The sequence below is a fragment of the Ursus maritimus genome, unplaced genomic scaffold (genome assembly GCF_017311325.1).
Source record: "Ursus maritimus isolate PB19 unplaced genomic scaffold, ASM1731132v1 scaffold_9, whole genome shotgun sequence".
NCBI classification, from domain to species: Eukaryota; Metazoa; Chordata; class Mammalia; order Carnivora; family Ursidae; genus Ursus; species Ursus maritimus.
Window position 1 is genome coordinate 16,918,151 of NW_024427107.1, and position 19,021 is coordinate 16,937,171.

The window sequence follows — 19,021 nt, forward strand, 5'->3', positions numbered from 1 at the left end:
AATAAGAAGTGAATAATCATAAGTCAATATCCATAAGGATAACTACAAAGATTGGAAGGGGAAAAATATCCTCTGTATTCAGAAACAGTTCCTAGTCAATTGCAAAATAATTCTGCCCATGGATTATTAACATTTATATTCCAACAAATTTTTGCAAATTTTCATTCAGCTCCAACTATGTACAATGAATAGTTCTCAAAATATATTGTATCCAATCAATGCAATCAACTATGCATATTTACCAAGGACTGGACTATGAGTAGTCTGGGTAATGTAGTGTACATATGCTGTTTTTGTCTGTCAGCCTCTATGTATTCCCCCTTCTTCTGTTAACAACACCTGAATTATTCCTTTGGGGAGCCACTCTCTCCCATTTCATACTATGTGATTCTATGGGATTGACCCCACCCTGCTAGCTCTAAGGATATGCACGTAATCATGACCTGCTCAGTTGTCCTTTGACCACAGTGACTGTTAGAGATGGGCATAAATATAGATTAAAGTAGAGGTGAGTCTCGTGATAAAACCCAGGCCAATGAGACCTCTGGGGTTTTATTAGAAAAACTTGGGCAAGAAAAGCTCTCTTCCCACAGGTTGAAAGCTGTAAGAGCAATGAGCTGAGACCCTGTTAGAAAGACACAAACACAGAAGATGGAGAGCAAGACCAAGTTTTAATGGTGGTCCTGGCCATTTTCCACTTGTCCCCACATATTCTCTCTCCTCCTCTCTATTGGCTGACTAAATGGATTCTATCAATTTCTCTTCCCCTCTAGCTTCCAGGTGGGAGTGCTGTGAGGAGATCAGAGACAATAGATTATTTCCCAATCCCTTTCTGTTGGGTTTCTTTAGGCTGGCTGTCTCTCTACTGGAGGCTACAGCTCCTGTTAGGAAACCCTCTCCATATAACCCTCTGTCTTCAGGTTCCAGTAACCACTCTTGCTTTGCTCCTTTAGGTCTAGAGATGACAACAATGTCCCACTATTACTTACTTTGGTACATCAACAACCCTTATAATTTTCCTAAACCCTGTCCCTATCTTTGTAATTAGTCCTCTTTTAAAAAAACCCAATTGAATGGAGCCGCCTATTTCCTGCTAGGACCATGACAGATAAGATGACATTATTGTAGTTCTTAATCCAGACATGCCCAAAGATAGTGATACTCCTAACTTTTCAATTACTTGAGCCAATAAATTCCCTTTTTCCTAAAGGCTATTTGAATTGGATTTTCTGCATCTTACAACAGAGAATCCTAATACAGTTTGTCAGGTTGTTTTGATTGCATAGACTCACATAAGGCACTTAAATAAGAGGGAGAGGACACTGTTTCAGACTGAATTGAGCCCCTCAAATTCATATGTTGAAGTCCTAACCACCAATACCTCAGAATGTGATTCTGATTAGGAGATGGGTTCTTTAAAGAGGTAATTAAGTTAAATAAGATCAATAGCTTGGGCCCTAATCCAATCTGACTTGTATCCTTATGAAAAGAGGAGATTAGGACATAGACATGCAGAGAAGGAAGATACTGTGAAGACATAGGGAGAAGACAGCCATCTATGAGCCAAGGAGAAACCAACCCTGCCAATATCTTGATATCAGACTCTACCCTCCAGAATTGTGGGAAAATAAATTTTTGTTGTTTAAGCCACTTAGCCTTTCATACTTTGTTACAGCAGTCCCAGCAAACTGATACAGGCACCTATAAACTATAACTGGAAAAGATACTTCTAGAGGCCAACAACTCTCTCCAGATCTCTGAGTCAAAACAGTCTCTTAGCTTATCTGTGTCTCTCTCTAAATTGGTTCTATTTACATGTCTAACTCACTGGCTAATCCTTCTGTATTTCCCAATCCAAAAGACCCTAAACTAATTGACTTGGCTAACTACCATTGATACTAGTGGGGTGAGACTTTGCACTGACCCACCTCATGAGTTTCTAGCCAGCAATGGGTAAGCTGCATTTGGATCATATGCCTTTGTCTGGTTCCACCAGGGGCTACCACGTGTAGGGAACAATTATATGGTGGTTCTCTGCATAGAAAGTGGTGGGAGGGTCAGTTTCAGGGAGAAGAGAGGATGGATACAGCTAGCATTTTGTAAGTCCAGCATTTGGTCTCCTGGGCTAGTGGCATTAATAATTTTATGAAAACATCAATACCAAAACATATTGCTCAGATCTGGCTTTAATTTTTACTGTAGTAGCCAATTCCTCATTTCAGTTACTCAAAAGCCCACTGTCTTGACCTTGAGTCTTATGAGATACCTTAAAATCTTTACAATAACCACACTGTTGTGCTTGACTTAGTTTGATGTGTTTGTTACTTGAAAACAAAAAGGCTTTGATTAAAATAGTTTCAAAAGAGAAAAGCAATTTTTTCCCAGAGAAACGGGATCTGTTTAGGAGTAAAAGTGACTTTTATTGATTATTCCTGACAGTGCTATCAACTGTGTGACTATGCTGGTATCCCCTCACCTCTTCATTTATAAGAAATGGAAAGAATACTGAAGAATGTCTTCCAGTTCCTAGTAATGCTTCCAGAAAATCTTTTTTAAAATATTTTGTTCATTTATTTGATAGAGAGAAAGTGTAAAAGCAGGTGGAACAGCAGGGAGAGGGAGAACCAGGCTTCCTGCTGAGTGGATAGCCCAATGTGGGGCTCGATCCCAGGACCCCAGGATCATGACCTAAGCTGAAGGCAGACACTTAAACAACAGAGCCACCTAGGTGCCCCCACTTCTAGAAAATCTTAAGATGATACTTTAGGAGGTCGTATACTCTTATCTCAGGCAGGCATTTTTTTTCTTTTAGGTTCTGGAACCCCAAAGAAGAGAATTATTTCAAATTTCCTGAAATGTTAATTTTTTTTTTCCTGGTCCTTGAACTTCTTCCCAGCTCTTTACTTACTACTGCCTGATACCACAGAGACAGGATCAAGTGGGTGTAGTGGGTGAAACTCTTAAGTTTCACCATTTGTGAAACTGACATCATGTGTCCAGCAGTATGATTACATTTCTGTCTGCAGTTATCTCTCCCTTTGGGGAGGTCAGGGGTGGCACATAGAGGTACTAGGCTGGGGTAAGGGCGACCTTGTGGGGAACTTCAGTTTCAGGCCTACTGTGCTGTCCAGTAGGCCCCTCCAGCAGAATGGCCAGGGCCACTTCACTTGTATCCAAAAGCCTAGAAGTGTGAGTGTTTGAGTGTGTGGGAGAAGCTTGATATTTTAGCAAGACTGAATATTTTGGGACAAGGTGGGGTATACTTGGAAAGCCACTTTTTAGAGGCAAAATGTAAAAACACTGAAAGATTTAAGACAAGAGAACCAGAAGATCAAATTTTCATCCCAGAAAGACCACTCTGAATCACTTTGAATGGAAAGTGGTTTGGAGGTAGGCAGGCTGGAAGTAGAGCCAGGCTCAAAGGGAGGAAGCCAAGCTAGAGGTGATGATTGCCCAAATGAGTTGGAGCCCGTGGGGATATAAAGAGGAAGGCACTGAGAAAAATGGAGGGGTTACAAGTGTGTCTAGAGCCTGCTGTCCCATACCCAGGAGGAGCAGGTGTAAAGGTACATCTGTTGTGCTAGGATCCTTGGCTTTGGCGTTCAAGAAAGGATGGGATGATCAGGACCATGCCTGAGCAACTCTGCTGTCAGTTCTCTCTGCTTGAAGCCAGGAAAAAACTTGGAGACCCATCAGGACATTGTAAATTCCTCAAAAAACAAAAGGATTAGCTCTGCCATCTGCAGCAGAGGTAGTAGGGTTGGAAACAGAAATCGCTAGATCATTTGGAGCTGGATATAACTGGTGAAGAGCAAAACAGTAGCCCTTGGGGAACACTGAGGAGCATCCAGCCATGGAACTGGAGTCAGATTACTATCTGGGCTGTATTGATGCAGCCCAGCTCTAGCTGGTGTTTTAGGGAAATGAGCTGTTTAAGGGGGAGGAAAAGAGGTTTTGAATTTTAAGTGGCTGCATATTAAACATTTTTTTCCCTAACCATATTTGCATCCCTCCTCTTCCTGCTCCCCATACATTTCAGTGACCACCGGAATGATGAACAGCAGAGGCCAGGCCTTTGTCTGGTGAAGAAGATTGTATTATTTTCATATAAGTAATTGCATTTTGTCTCTTCCCTCCATTGACATTAGGTCTGGCTATGTGACTTGATTTGGCCAATAAAATGTGAGTGGACACTTAAAATATGCTCCTGTGATTTGGCTTGGACTTCTGTATTCCTGCCATCTGTCATAGAAAGAGCCCTCTCCTTTAGCCTGGGTCTCAGACTGAGTATAGAAAAGCACACCTGAACCACCTACAGGCTGGTGCAGAGCCACTGCTGGCAAACCTCAGACCTATGAGCAAGATACCTTTGTTTAATAGGTCATAAAAATGTGTTTTTTTTAATTACACAGCATTATTACAACAAAAGCTGACTAATATAGAAATTAGTTCCTAAAAATATGGTGCTGCTGTGATAAGAACTTAAAATACTTGTCCTTCCCTTGGGACTAAATAGCAGGCAGCAAGAAAGTATTGAAGACTAGAAAGATGATGATCTTGTAGAGCAAGATTATGTAGTAGCAAATATTTGGTAAAACCTGCAATAACTTGAAGACAGAAAATATACCTCATGAATGGGTGGTTTTGGGTGATGAGATTTCAAGAAAAACTGTTATTAGCATGAGTTGGTTGCTGCCTTTGATTAAGGTCTTTCAAGAAAGAATTGATCTGCTTCTAAGCAGGGATTAAAGAGTAAAGAGTGACTCCAGAAATTCCAGGACTTGCAAATATGAAAAGAGAACTGTTTCTCATCTTCAAATAGAAAAAGGAAAAACTAAAAAACACTGAAAACCACAAACTGTGGTAAGACTAAGTCTCAAGACAAAGATCAAATAAATGGCACTGTCATGCTCTTTGTTCAATGTGTTAATGGATTAGGGTGGTGCCCAGTGAATTCTCTTATCTGGACAAAATGGCTCATAGAAAAGAGATAAGAACTAGGTCCCACTAACTTAATAAGCTCAAACTCTGTAATTAAGCCTAGAGAGAAAGAGAGGCATGACTTGAAAATTACTGCAGATATAATAGTCTCATGCATCTAACTTAAATCACACACAAAAAATTAAAAATAGTTTTGGGAGAGAAATAGAACTCCCAAAGCACTATTGCCTGGATTAAAAGAGATTGTGAAATAAGTCAAGCAGAGAATGACAATTATCACATGGTTTCACTCATTTGTGGAACATAAGGAATAGCAGGGAGATCAGTAGGAGAAGGAAGGGAAAAATGAAGGGGGGGTAAACAGAGAGGGAAATGAACCACGAGAGACTATGGACTCCGGGAAACAATCTGAGGGTTTTAGAGGGGAGGGGGTGGGGGGGATGGGCTAGCCCGGTGATGGGTATTAAGGAGGGCACGTATTGCATGGAGCACTAGGTGTTATACACAAACAATGAGTCATGGAACGCTACATCAAAAACTAATGATGTAGTGTATGGTGACTAACATATCATAATAATAATAAAAAAACAGAGATTGTGACTCCTTGAGCCATGAAAGACCTTAGGATAATAACGTATCAAAATTGGTTCATTAATTGTAAGAACCACACCATACTAACATAAAATTTTAATAATAGTAAGAGCTAGGTGTTGGGTACATGGAACTCTCTGTACTACCTTAAAATTATTTTCAATTAAAATTTTATGTAAAAAACTGAAAGACTAAAAGTTTTTCCTCTAAGATCAAGAGCAAGACAAGGATGTTGGGTCTTGCCACTTTTATTCAACGTTGTACTGGAAGTCTTAGCAGCAGCAACCAGACAAGAAAAAGAAATAAAAGGCATTCAAAAATTGCTAAGGAAAAAGTAAAACTCACTATTTACAGATGCCCTGATACTATACAAAGAAAATCCTAAAGACTCCACCAAAAACCCATTAGAACTAACAAATTAATTCAGCAAATTTGCAGGATATGAAATTAATATACAGAAATCTGTTGAGGTTTTATACACTAATAACAAAGCGCAGAAAGAGAAATTAAGAAAACAATCCTGTTTACAATTGCATCAAAAATAAGAAAATATCTAGGAACAAATTTAACCAAGGAAGTGAAAGACCTGTACTCTGAAAATTTTAAGATATTGATGAAAGAATTGAATATGACACAAACAAATGGAAAGATACCATGCTCGTGGATTGGAAAAATTATCATTAAAATATCCATACTACCCAAAGCAATCTACAAATTTAATGCAATTGCTATAAAAATACCAGTATTTTCAGAAAAACTAGAAAAAAGAATCCTAAATTCATAGAATCACAAAAGAACCCCCAAATGGCCAAAGCAATCTTGAGAAAGAACAAAGCTGGAGGTATTACACTCCAGAATTGCAAACTATGCTACAAAGTTGTAATCAAAACAGTATGGTATTGACACAAAAACAAACATATAGATCAATGGACAGGACAGAACAGAGAGCCCATGAATAAATCCATGCTTATACGGTCAATTAATCTATGACAAAGGAAGCAAGAATATACAATGGGAGAAGGACAGTCTCTTCAATAAATTGTGTTGGGAAAACCAGATAGCTACATGCTATTCAAAACTGGACCGCTTTCTTACATCATATGCAAAAAATACATTCAAATGGATTAAAGACCTAAATGTGATATCTGAAACCATAAAAATTCTAAAAGAAAACATAGGCAGTCATGTCTTGAACATCAGCCTTAGCGACATTTTTCTGGATATGTCTCCTCAGGCAAGGATAACAAAGGCAAAAATAAGTAATATGACTACACCAAAATAAAAAGCTTTTGCACAGTGAAGGAAACCATCAACAAAATGAAAAGGCAACCTACTGAATGAGAGAGGATATTTGCAAATAATATATCTGATAAGAAGTTAATATGCAAAATATATAAAGAACTTATACAACTCTGCAGCAAAAAAAACAGTTGGATTAAAAAATGGCCAGTGGACCTCAAATAGATATTTTTTCAAAGAAGACATACAGATGGCCAACAGATACATGAAAAGATACTCAACATCACTAACCATCAGGGAAACGCAGGTGAAAACTATGATGAGATATTACCTCATACCAGTAAGAATGGCTAGGATCAAAAAGACAAGAAATAATAAGTGTTGGTGAAGATTTGAAGAAAAAAGAACCCTTGTACACTGTTGCTGGGAATGAAAATTGGTGCAGCAACTGTGGGAGAGTAGGGAGGTTCTTCAAAACATGAAAATTGATATACTATGTAATCTAATAATTCCACGACTGGGTATTTATGCAAAGAAAATGAAAATACTAATTTGAAAAAATATATGTAATCCTTTGTTTACTGCATTATTTACAATAGCCAAGATATGGAAGAAACCCAAGTGTCCATTGATAGATGAATGGGTAAAGAAGATGTGATACACACACACACACAGACAGGAATATTAACTCCAACATAAAAATGAATGAGATCTTGCCATATGTGACAACATGGATGGACCTAGAGGGTATTTATGTTTGGCGAATAAGTCAGATGGAGAAAAACAAATACCATATGATTTCACTTATAAGTGGAATCTAAAAATCAAAACAAATGAATAAACAAATAAACAAAGAACAACAGAAACAGTCTCATAAATACAGAGAACAAACCGTGGTTGCCAGACAGGAGGGGGTTTGGGGGATGGCGAAATAGGGGAATGAGATTGAGGCTCAAACTTCCAGTTATAAAATAAATAAGTTACAGAGTTGAAAAGTATAGAACTGGGAATACAGTCAATAATATTGCAATAATGTGCATGGTGACAGATGGTAACTACTCTTATCATGGTGAACATTGTGTCAAGTATAGAATTGTTGAATCATCAGTGTGCTGCACACCTGAAACTAATAAAACACTGTATGTGAACTATACTTCAATAAGAAAAATGAACCATGAAAAATTAAAGACCTTAGGGTCCCCAACATTCTGCAGGTGGGTAGCAGAATGAGACAGCTGCTCGGCTGCCAGGGGGTACATATTTTCCTTCAAAAGTGGCCAAGAAGGATAATGGAAAATTAACTCTTGGAAGGTGGAGCCAAGAGTCATAAGAACAATGAAAAGAAAAGCTATTCCCAGGGAACAGAACTGGAGCCTAATCAAAGAACATTCCCTACCTTCAGGTTGGAGACTTGGCAACATTTGCTCAGCGGGATTTCAGAATTGCTACAAACCAGTGATTGCTTCCTCTTCTGCAATGGGCTATTTATTTTTGCTCTCCTGCCTCTGTTCTGTATGGTATGTTGAGTGGGGTACTATTCAGCAAATTATCATTTATGTCTCCCCTTTCTCACTTATATGAAGAATATCCTACCCTCTCCGTTGATGTTGACCACATGAGCTTTTTTGGCCAATGAATGTGAGCAGAAGCTCTGAATGTGCTTGCACCGTTTGATTTGACCTCTCTGCCTTTTATGTTCCCATCCTCTACGTTAAGAAGAGTTTGCCTAGCAGCCACGGTTCCTTTAACCTCGGTCCTAGAATGAAAGACTCATGGAACATACCTGAACCTGACCTGCAGCTCAGAGCAGGACTGCTGTAGCTGCCCAGTCAACCTGTAAGCAAGATAAAAATGTTTTGTTATTGGAAATCACTGAGAATTTTTGGTACACAATAAAAGCTGATTAATACATACAGCAAAGGTTCCCAAGGAACTGAGGAATGGCTCTAAATGGGATTTGCACATACTAAAGGTAAGGGAGTAGGTGGAAGAGGAAGTTGTAGGGCGTTTCCAGATAATGATCCGCTCTATCTCCAAAATCAGGGTAGAGTATTCCAAACATAATATTCACAGGAGACACTAGAAGTTACTCAAATGACTAGAGTCCAGCATTTTATATCGAACCTTAATAATTAGTGATACCATTAAAATCCAGATAATAATTATAGTCTCAAACAAGGTCCTATAATATAGAAACTCCTTGGGAATGAGATTGAAAATATAGAATGCTAATGAATATTAGAACCTCTTAGATCATTTTAATGCAGAATACACAAATCTTAATGACACAACCTCAGTTGTGTTTTTCTGATAAATGGCTTCAAAGTGATTATTACAATAGACATGTAATGGGAAACTTAGCTGCCATATTTACAGAACAAAATTTAAGAAGTACTTATTCATCTTCTGAGCCATTAGTTTGCACCTGCTAAGATGAACATAGGTAGATTTAAAACTTTTCTACTGCAAAATTATTTGCCAAAAATGGCTTCATTAATAATAACACTGATATTTATTTTGCTCTGATACAAACTTTATATATTTAATTTCATGCTAAGCAATATTTGATACAACAAAATACCAACACAACAAAGTAATTCAGACTTACCCATGAAGTTTGTTTTAATGGGACTTGACCTACGTTCACTGACTGCAAACCACTTTAACAGGTTTTACTTGTTTATATAAGAGACATTTTTAAAAAGACATTTATTTTCCATTTTTCCTGGCATTAACTAGGGACAATCTTGCCACAATTCTACTTTACAAAACTACAAGGAAGGAACACTCAATTTGATGTTCATGTGAAATATAATTACCCACTTTTCTTCCTTTACAACATGTACTCCACAGTCAGGATGACAAGCCAAAAAGTACATAATACACTGCCTGTCATTAATAACAAGTATGCTGTTTTGAAATTATTTCACAATAACACTTATTCAAAATATCCTTTACTTGCTTTTTTGGCTATTATATTACAGCACCTCAACAAGTATTGCCTGTTTCAAATCAAAGAGAGAAATGAGAACTTACTGAATAAATGAGTTGACTAGGTGTAATCATAAATAAGTATTGTAAATTTTAACATGTACAAAGTTTCCATCTCTGCCCATGTCTCTTAAGGAAGTTACACTGGTAGGATAAGGGTCTGTGTGCCAGGATTGTAGAAGATGCGACTCCTCCATCTTTCCCTAAATAAATATCATGCATCCTTCAAGGCTTTTCACAACACCCACATACTGAATAAAGTCTTTCTTCAGTCTCCCAAGCATATCTCATCTCTTTTTCCTCTAAGTCCACAGTGTGTAGTTTGCCTCTCTATAATAACAACAAATCTAGTAAGAGTCAAAATCGTACTGCCTTATCATTGAGAACTTCCAATGTGCTTTGACCACACTAAAGTATATTATTCACCACCTCATTTCTTCTTTTTTATTTTTTATTTATTTTTAAAGATTTTATTTATTTAACAGAGAGAGACAGCGAGAGAGGGAACACAAGCAAGGGGAGTGTGAGAGGGAGAAGCAGGCTTCCCGCCGAGCAGGGAGCCCGATGCGGGCCCAATGCGGGACTCGATGCAGGGCTCGATGCAGGGCTCGATCCCAGGACCCTGGCCTTATGACCTGAGCCGAAGGCAGATGCTTACTGGCTGAGCCACCCAGGAGCCCCTCATTTCTCCTTTGTAGCACTCCTGCAAAGCATGTATCATTATTTCCACTTTATAGATGAGGAAACAGAAAGAATTTGAATTCAGGATTTAACTCCAAAAATGACAGTCTTAATAACTCTGCTGGAAATATAAGGTTTTTTTTTTTATTTCCTAAAATGTTTGTTATTGGCCCTCTATATAACTTTCTGTTCTTCAGAGAGGAGCCACACAGCAAAGGTAGTCCAGTAGGGATGACCTTACAGGATCTAAACTGAGAAGTCCCTGAGACTTTAGTTACCATGCAGAATAAACTGTATCTGGTAATAACTTTAGCATTGTATTTTTTAGATCTGTGATTCACTTATTATTTTAACCTTCCAAAGCCAAAAATTTTAAAGCACTCAACTCAAACTATTTTTATTGGGCTGGAAATGTTTTATTGCAGTTTGGCTGACATTTTCTTTCACAAATGTCATTAGCACTGCTTAAAAATGAATTATGTTAGGGTGTACAGTACTACCTTTGTTTGAAAAAAAATATTATGATTTTACCAGTACATGAGGTGGGTCTCATGGGAACAAACATTAGCAATATATAGCTTTCTGATTTTCCAGGCACGCTTATACTTCTATTTAGCGTAAGGAGCTTGGCTTGGAAAAAGGCATAGATTTAGATTTCTTTTTCTGGGATTATGTTGAATTCTCATATCCTTTAAAGGACAGTCCACTAAGACTTAATTAAAATCTTGCACATAGGCTGTTCATATCCCTTCCCTATTTTGTAGCTTTAGCTCTGGGAATTGTTGTTATGCTAACACTGGTGTTCAGTGGGTCACTGGAATCAAATTAATGCAAGCATCTGAAAAATCAAGCATCAGTTGCGTTCATTTATCAACATTCTCAAATATAAAAGGTACAAAATGAAGGAAAAGTGATGCTATTTATTATTAACCTTGGAGAATCCTAAATGGATGGACATAGATTGCAAGCATGTTAGTGGAAAAATAAAAATTATTTGTGGAAAAAAAATCGTAATTAAAGAAAATAAAAACCAAAGTAAGGACAAACTACTTCAACAAATTCTTTTCTGAGTCTTTAATAAAAATACTCAAGTCTCAAAATGCATTTCCTAGGTCTCTGAGAATGCCTGTAGACTCTCCCTAGTTTCCTGGCCGAACACAGGGGTTCTCAAAAGTGTGGTCCCAACCATTTGCTCCATCATCACCTCAGAACTTGTTAAAAATATAAAGTCTTGGGCCTCTCCTAGGCCTCCAGAACCAGAAAGCTGAAGGTGGAGTAAACAACCTGTGTTTTAACAAATCCTCCAGACACTCTGATGTTCTGCTCTGAAGTTTGGGAACCTCTGGCCTATAGCAATTGTTCTCAAACATTTCTGCACAGTAGAATCCCCTGGAGGGTTTGCTTAGCCATGGGTCCCTAATCCAGCCGTTAAGATTCAGTGGCAGTAAACCCAGGGAGTTACATAGGAATCTGCATTATTTATTTATTTTTTTTAAATAAAGCAGGTGGTTCTGATTGAGGTGATCTGTAGTCCACAATTTGAAAAATTCTGGCTTGAAGTGAAATTTAAGTGTTGACAAAAGGAGTATTTTTTTTCCACAAAATTCCCCTCCGCAACTGAGCAAAAACCGTTGAACTCTGACTTCCATCTATAATTTATTTAGTCCGAAGAATGCCGCTTACAGAGATATTCCCTCATTCCCCCACTTTCTGAGGGACCTGAAACCATTGTGGGCTCCATCTCTGAGGCTTTGCCCCCACCTCCCCAGGTGTGGAATGTGTTTTATTACAGAAACTGACACAGAAGAAGTGGTGTAGTCTGTAGTTTTAAAGAAGGTAAAGTATTAAGTATATGTTTAGACAAGATAAAACACAAGTGAGGATCTAATTTTTTTTTCCCCTAAGATAACTGGAAGGAGATCAGTTCAAAAAAAGGGAGCTCAATCCTTACATATCCTGCCATGAGAATACTTTGTTCTAAGAAAGGTGACTTTTAAACTAAGTTTTGGAAATTATTCATTTAATCCATGGACACTACTAAAAATACTAATGAAAGTAGGGACATTGTTGGTTCACTTTATGATTCTTCTAATGAATCTCTGTTTGCTCTATAGGTCTTTCCCCCTTGTGTGATAAGAGGAATATGGTGATGTAAATTTTTGGATAATAAATAAATAAATAAATAAATAAATAAATAAATAAATGATCTATGCTGTATACTGGTTTCACTACAGAAGCAACACTACAGATATGTATATATGAATATAAATGTTCCATAGCTCCCTCCAATTTTATCTACTATATATATATATATATATATATATATACACACACACACACATATATATATATTTCAAATAGCTTTTTTTCTTAATTTAAGAATATATGACCATTCTAAAATATTTAGAAAAGGTAGACGAGTAAGAGAATTGAATCACAAGTAATCTCCCATTCTGAGGTAACCACTGTTGATATTTTGGTACAGAGCTTTCAAATTTCCCCCAAGATGTTTATTTATTAAAAATGATAACTACTTGGGGCACCTAGGTGGCTTAGTCAGTTAGGTGTCTGTCTTCAGCTCAGGTTGTGATCCCAGGGTCCTGGGATCAAGCCCTGCATCGAGCCCCACATCCGAGCCTGCTTCTCCCGCTCCCTCTGCTACCTCCCCTGCTTGTGCTCTGTCTCCCAAATAAGTAAATAAAATATTTTCAAAAATTGGTACCAACTTTTTTGTCCACTAATATCTGTGGGCATTCTTCCATATCATTAGAATGGAAAATCCTGCATTTCCTAAAGCATGATATGTAATGTGCCACAATTCATGTATGAGATTTTTTGGTATTGCATGAATACATTTTAAACATTTTCAGTGATTACATTTTTTTGTGAGTAATTGAAAAATACAGGCTATTGAGCCTGTAATTTTGCAGATACTGTTGCTTCTGCAGATATTGTAACAAGGCTAAGGAAGGGAAACACAGTGATAATCAACCTGAAGAAAAATGTGTGGATTACAGTGTGATCCTCAGTTATGCCCATGAATATCTCAGATGACTTCTTGGAATTGAGTGGTGCTCAACCCTGTCAGGCCCAGTGTTTCCTTTTAATGACAATGTTTTATCTCATGTCAAATTCTGAAATGATAGTCATAGATAGCCTGCCTTTGTATATAACTTAATAAATGTCAATATAATGCCCTACCCTGGATAAAAGGAGAAACTAAAGAAAATAATTCATATAAATGAATACACATTTTAGTAGTTAAATGCTTGAGCTTGATTACGGTGGGAATATAATGGGAGATTTGCTGAGAATATGAAGCTGCCAGTGTAGACAGATAGAGGTGGGTTTCAGGGTGACTTTAGGGCACCATGGCTATTGGGTAGGCTGATTTTTCCAAAATTGTGAACAATGATTGGTGAAGTTGTAAAGAAAATAGAGTATGGTCTTGCCTGATACACAAAGCTGCTGCATTTCTGGAAAAAAAATCAGTGTATATTAAAACTGTGCAAAAATTTTGCATTTACATGTTAGAAAGATTAAGGTCTAGCTTAGGTAATTAAAAATTATGAATAATATTTAGGTCTGGCTTGCTAGTTTTTTGACCAACTTGGATATTCTGTGAGACATAAAGTCACTTGGAATTATCAATCAATTCTTGTTCACATGGGAACATGCCTTGCATTGCAGGCTAACATCTCTGGCCCCTGCCTAACAAAGCCAGGAGTGCTTCCAACCCCTAATGATTGCAACAACCAAAAACACTCACAAATTTCTGAAATGCTTTCTAGGCTGTAGCACAGTTCCTGAGGGCCATTAGTGAAAATCACACAGAGGGCTAGTGTGGATTCTTGTATACTGACTGTCCATGAGACAGCTATGCTCTTTTCTGAAGTACATCAAAGGATCCCTTTTGGAAGTTAAAAATCATTTAGTATGCCAGGTATGTAGAAATATACATAACCGCCCTTCAGAATCAGATATGCACTTCATTTCTTTCTTTCCTTCACTGAGCCTCTTGTACATTGGTGGTGCAAAAAGATTTCTAATGCAGAAAGATGAAGTTTATGACAGGGTGCTAATTGTGATCCGATTAAATTAGTCACATTTTTTTGCTAGGTAGAGGCACCAAAATCAATGCATTAATAGCATTACTTTGTATTCTTTTTTTAAAATTGAAGAATAATTTACATACAATATTGAATTAGTTTCAAGTGTACAGTATAGTGATTTGGTAGATAAATACATTACGAAATGGTCACAATAGTCTAGTTACCTTCCAACACTATACAAAGTTAACAATATTATTGACTACATTCCCTTTGCTGTACAATAGATCCCTATCTGGAAGACTGAACCTCTTAATTATCCATCCCCTGTCCACCTCCCCACTGGCAACCATCAGCTTGTTCTCTGTGTCTATGATTTTCTGTTTTGTTTGTTCATTTGTTTTCCTTTTTGTATTGTACGTATAAGTGAAATCATACAGTATTTGTCTTTCTCTGTCTGACTTATTTCACTTTGTGTAATACCATCTAGGTCTATCCATGTTATCATGAGTAGAAAGATTTAATTCTTTTTTATGGATGAGTAATATTCATATATATATGAATATAATTATATATATTATTTATATATGTTAATATTAAAATAAACAAATTTTATATGCAATATAAATACATTAACTATTTCACTCCATGAGCATGGAATGTCTTTCCATTTATTTGTGTTGTCTTTAAGTTTTTTCATCAGTGTCTCACAGTCTTTCATCTTCTTGGTTAAACTTATTCCTAGATATTTTCTTCTTTTTGATGCAACTGCAAATGGGATTGCTTTCTTAATTTTTCTTTTTGATAGTTCATTATTAGTGTATTAGAAATGCAATGTATTTTTATGTATTGATTTCATATCCTGCAACTTTACTAAATTCATTTAGTAAATGAATAGTTTTTTTCATGGAGTCTTTAGGGTTTTCTACCTATAGTATCATGTTATTGCAAATAGTTTTCCTTCTTCCTTTCCAATTTGAATGACTTTTCTTTTCCTTGCCAAATCGCTGTGGTTAAGACTTCCAATACTATGTTGAATAAAAGTGGAGGAGTGAGCATCCTTGTCTTGTTCCTGATCTTTGAGGAAAAGCTTTCAGTTTTTCGGCACTGAGTATGATGTTAGCTGTGGGTTTTTCATATATGGCCTTTATTGTGTTAAGGTATGTTCCCCCATACCCACTTTGTTGAGAATTTTTATCATTAATGGATGGTTAGTTTTGTCAAATGCATTTTCTGCTTCTATTGAGATGATCATATGATTTTTATCCTTTGTTTTGTAATGTGGAATATCACACTGATTGATTTGCAGATGTTCAACCATCCTTGCATCACTGGAATAAATCCCACTTGATCACGGTGTATGATCCTTCTAATATATTTTGTGTATCTTTTGTTGAGAATTTTTGCATCTATGTGCATCAGGGATATTGGCTTATAGTTTTCTTATAGTGTCTTTGTCCGGTTTAGGTATCAGGGTAATGCTGGTCTTGTATAATGGGTTTGGAAGCATTCCTTTTTCTTCAATTCTTTGGAATAGTTTGGGAAAGATAGCTATTAACTCTTCTTTAAATATTAGGTAGCTTTCACCAGTGAAGCTGTCTGATCCTGGACTTTTGTTTGTTAGGAGGTTTTTAATAACTGATTCAATTTCATTAAGAGTGACTGGTCTGTTCATATTTTCTATTTCTTCCTGATTCAGTCTCAGAAGATTCTGTTTCCTGTGAATATATCCATTTCCTCTAGGCTGTCCAATTTGTTGGCATATAATTGTTTTAGTAGTCTCTTATGATTTTTCACATATCTATGGTATCAGTTATAAGTTCTCTGCTTGCATTTCTGAATTCATTTATTTGAGTCCTTTCTCTTTTTCTGTTGACGAATTTGGCTAAATGTTCCTCAAATTTTATTTTTCAAAGAACCAGTTTTTAATTTCATTGATCTATTTTCTTTTCATCTCTATTTCATTTATTTCCACTCTGATCTTTATTATTTCCTTCCTTCTACCAACTTTGGGCTTTGTTTGTTCTTCTTTTTCTAGTTCTTTTTAGGTTTAAGGTTAGATTGTTTATTTGAGACTTTTCTTGTTCTTGAGGTCAGCCTGTATCACTATAAACTTTCCTCTTAGAACTGCTTTTGCATCCCACAGATTTTGGAATGTTGTGTTTTTATTTTCATTAGTCACAGGATTTTTTTTTATTTCCTAATTTCATCATTGATCCATTGTTTTTTTTAATAATAATTTTTTATTATGTTATGTTAGTCACCATACAGTATATCCTTAGTTTTTGATGTAATGTTCCATAATTCATTATTTGTGTATAACACCCAGTGCACCATGCAATATGTGCCCTCCTTAATACCCATCACCAGCCTATCCCAAAGACCCATTGATTGTTTAGACTGTTGTTTAGTCTCCATGTTTGTTTTCCCAGTTTTCTTCTTGTAATTGATTTCTAATTTCATACTATTGTGATCAGAAAAGATGCTTGATATGATTTCAATCTTGAATCTAATGAGACTTGTTTTATGGCCTGAAATGTAATCTATACTGAAGAATGTTTCATGTGCACCTGAGCAGAATGTGTATTCTTCTGTCTTCGATGGAATGTTCTGTATATATCTAATAAGTCCACCTAGTCTAATATGTCATTTAAGGTCAATGTTTCTTAATTTCCATCTGGATGATCTATCCATTGATGTAAGTGGAGCGTTAAAGTCCCCTATTATTGTTGTATTATTGTCAATTTCTCCCTCTGTGTCTGTTAATATTTGCTTTATATATTTAGCTGCTCCCATGTTAGGTGCATAAATATTTATAATTATTATATCTACTTGTTGTATTGCTCCTTTTGTCTCTTCTTACAGCTTTTGTTTTAAAGTCTATTTTGGGGCACGTGGGTGGCTCAGTCTGTTGGTCATCCTGCCTTCTGGCTTGGGTCATAATCCCTGGCTCCTGGGATGGAGACCTGCCTCGGCCTCCCTGCTCAGCAGGGAGTCTGCTTCTCCCTTTCCCTTTGCTCCTCCCTCTGCTCCTCCACCTGCTCGTGCATGCTCTCTCTCCCAAATACATAAATAAAATCTTTAAAAATAATAAAAATAAAGTCTATTTTGTCTGATATACATATTGCTACCCCAGCTTTCTTTTTGTTTCTATTCGCATGGAATACCTTCTTCCATCCCTTCACTTTCAGTCTGTGTGTCTTTAGATCTGAAGTAAGATTAAGTCTCTTGTAGGCATCATATAGATGGGTCATATTTTCTTTTTTTTAATCCATTCACCCACCCTTTCTTTTGATAGAGCATTTAATCCATTTACATTTAAAATAATTATTGATAGGTATGTATTCATTTCCATTTTGTTAATTGTTTTCTGATTGTTTTGTAGTTCTTTTTTTTGGTGTATGAATATTTAATATTGTCATGTTTTCACCATCAAAACTTATGATCTTGGTCTTTCCTTCTTACCTTTGTAAAAGGCCAAAAGAGAGACATTGGCTATTTTGACAACCTTAAAGCAAGTGCCAGGAATGTCACAGACAGTATGACCTTTGTGACCAAATCCAGCAACCAGAGCCTCATCATTTTCCTCAATAAAATTCAAACAACTATGTTAGGTTTCACAGGCTGTGATTTTTTTTTTTTTTTTCCGTTCTTGATCAGCTGGACCTGACATACTCCCTGATGGCAGAATTTGGCTGTTTGGCTTCAATCCCTACTTTTTCCAGCACAATCCCCTTTGCATGGGAAGTTTTGGCTTTTTCTTTTCCAATTAAAGAAGTCCTTTGATTTTTTTTTTTTTTTTTTTGAGAGAGAGAGTGGGGGCAGGGAGAGGTAGGAGAGAAGAGAATCTTAAGCAGGCTCCGCATTCAGCATGGAGCCCAACACGGGGCTCCATCTCACAACCCTGAGATCATGACCTGAGCTGAAATCAAGAGTCGGATGCTTGACTGAGGCACCTAGGCACCCCATCCTTTGATATTTCTTATAATAAAGCCTATTTAGTGGTAATGAACTCCTTTAGCTTTTGCTTAGCTAAGAAGCTTTTTATCTCCCTTTCAATTTTGAATGATAACCTTGCCCAATATTCCTGGTGGTAGGTTTTTACCCTTTCAGCACTTTGAATATATCATGTCACTGCTTTCCAGCCTGCAAAGTTTCCACCTGAAAAATCAGCTGTTAGTTTTACAGCAGTTCCCTATACATAACTAATCGCTCTTCTCTTGCTGCTTTCAAGATTCTCTGTTTGTCTTTAATTTTTGACATTCTAATTACAATGTATCTTGGTGTTCATCTTGTTTGGGACTCTCTGTGATTCCTGGACCTGGATATCTGTTTCCTTTGTCAAGTTAGGGAAGTTTTCAGCTACTATTTCTTCAAATAAGTCTTCTGCCCCTTTCTCTCTCGCTCGCTTCTCTCTGGGACCCCTAAAATATGAATGTTAGCATGCTTGCTGTTGTCCTACAGGTCCCTTTAACTACCTTCATTTTTTTAAAGTTCTTTTTTTCTCTTCTATTTGGGTGATTTCTACT

The 19,021-nt window shown here is 36.8% G+C and overlaps 1 long non-coding RNA gene across 1 annotated transcript in view; it reads right to left on the reverse strand.

Annotated features, from left to right (window-relative positions):
- LOC121101744 overlaps nucleotides 1-19,021 on the reverse strand; it is a 112,912-nt gene that overhangs the window by 6,559 nt on the left and 87,332 nt on the right. The window contains exon 2 of the long non-coding RNA XR_005833778.1: nucleotides 8,555-8,605. This is a non-coding gene — a long non-coding RNA (uncharacterized LOC121101744). The remainder of the gene's footprint in view (nucleotides 1-8,554; nucleotides 8,606-19,021) is intronic.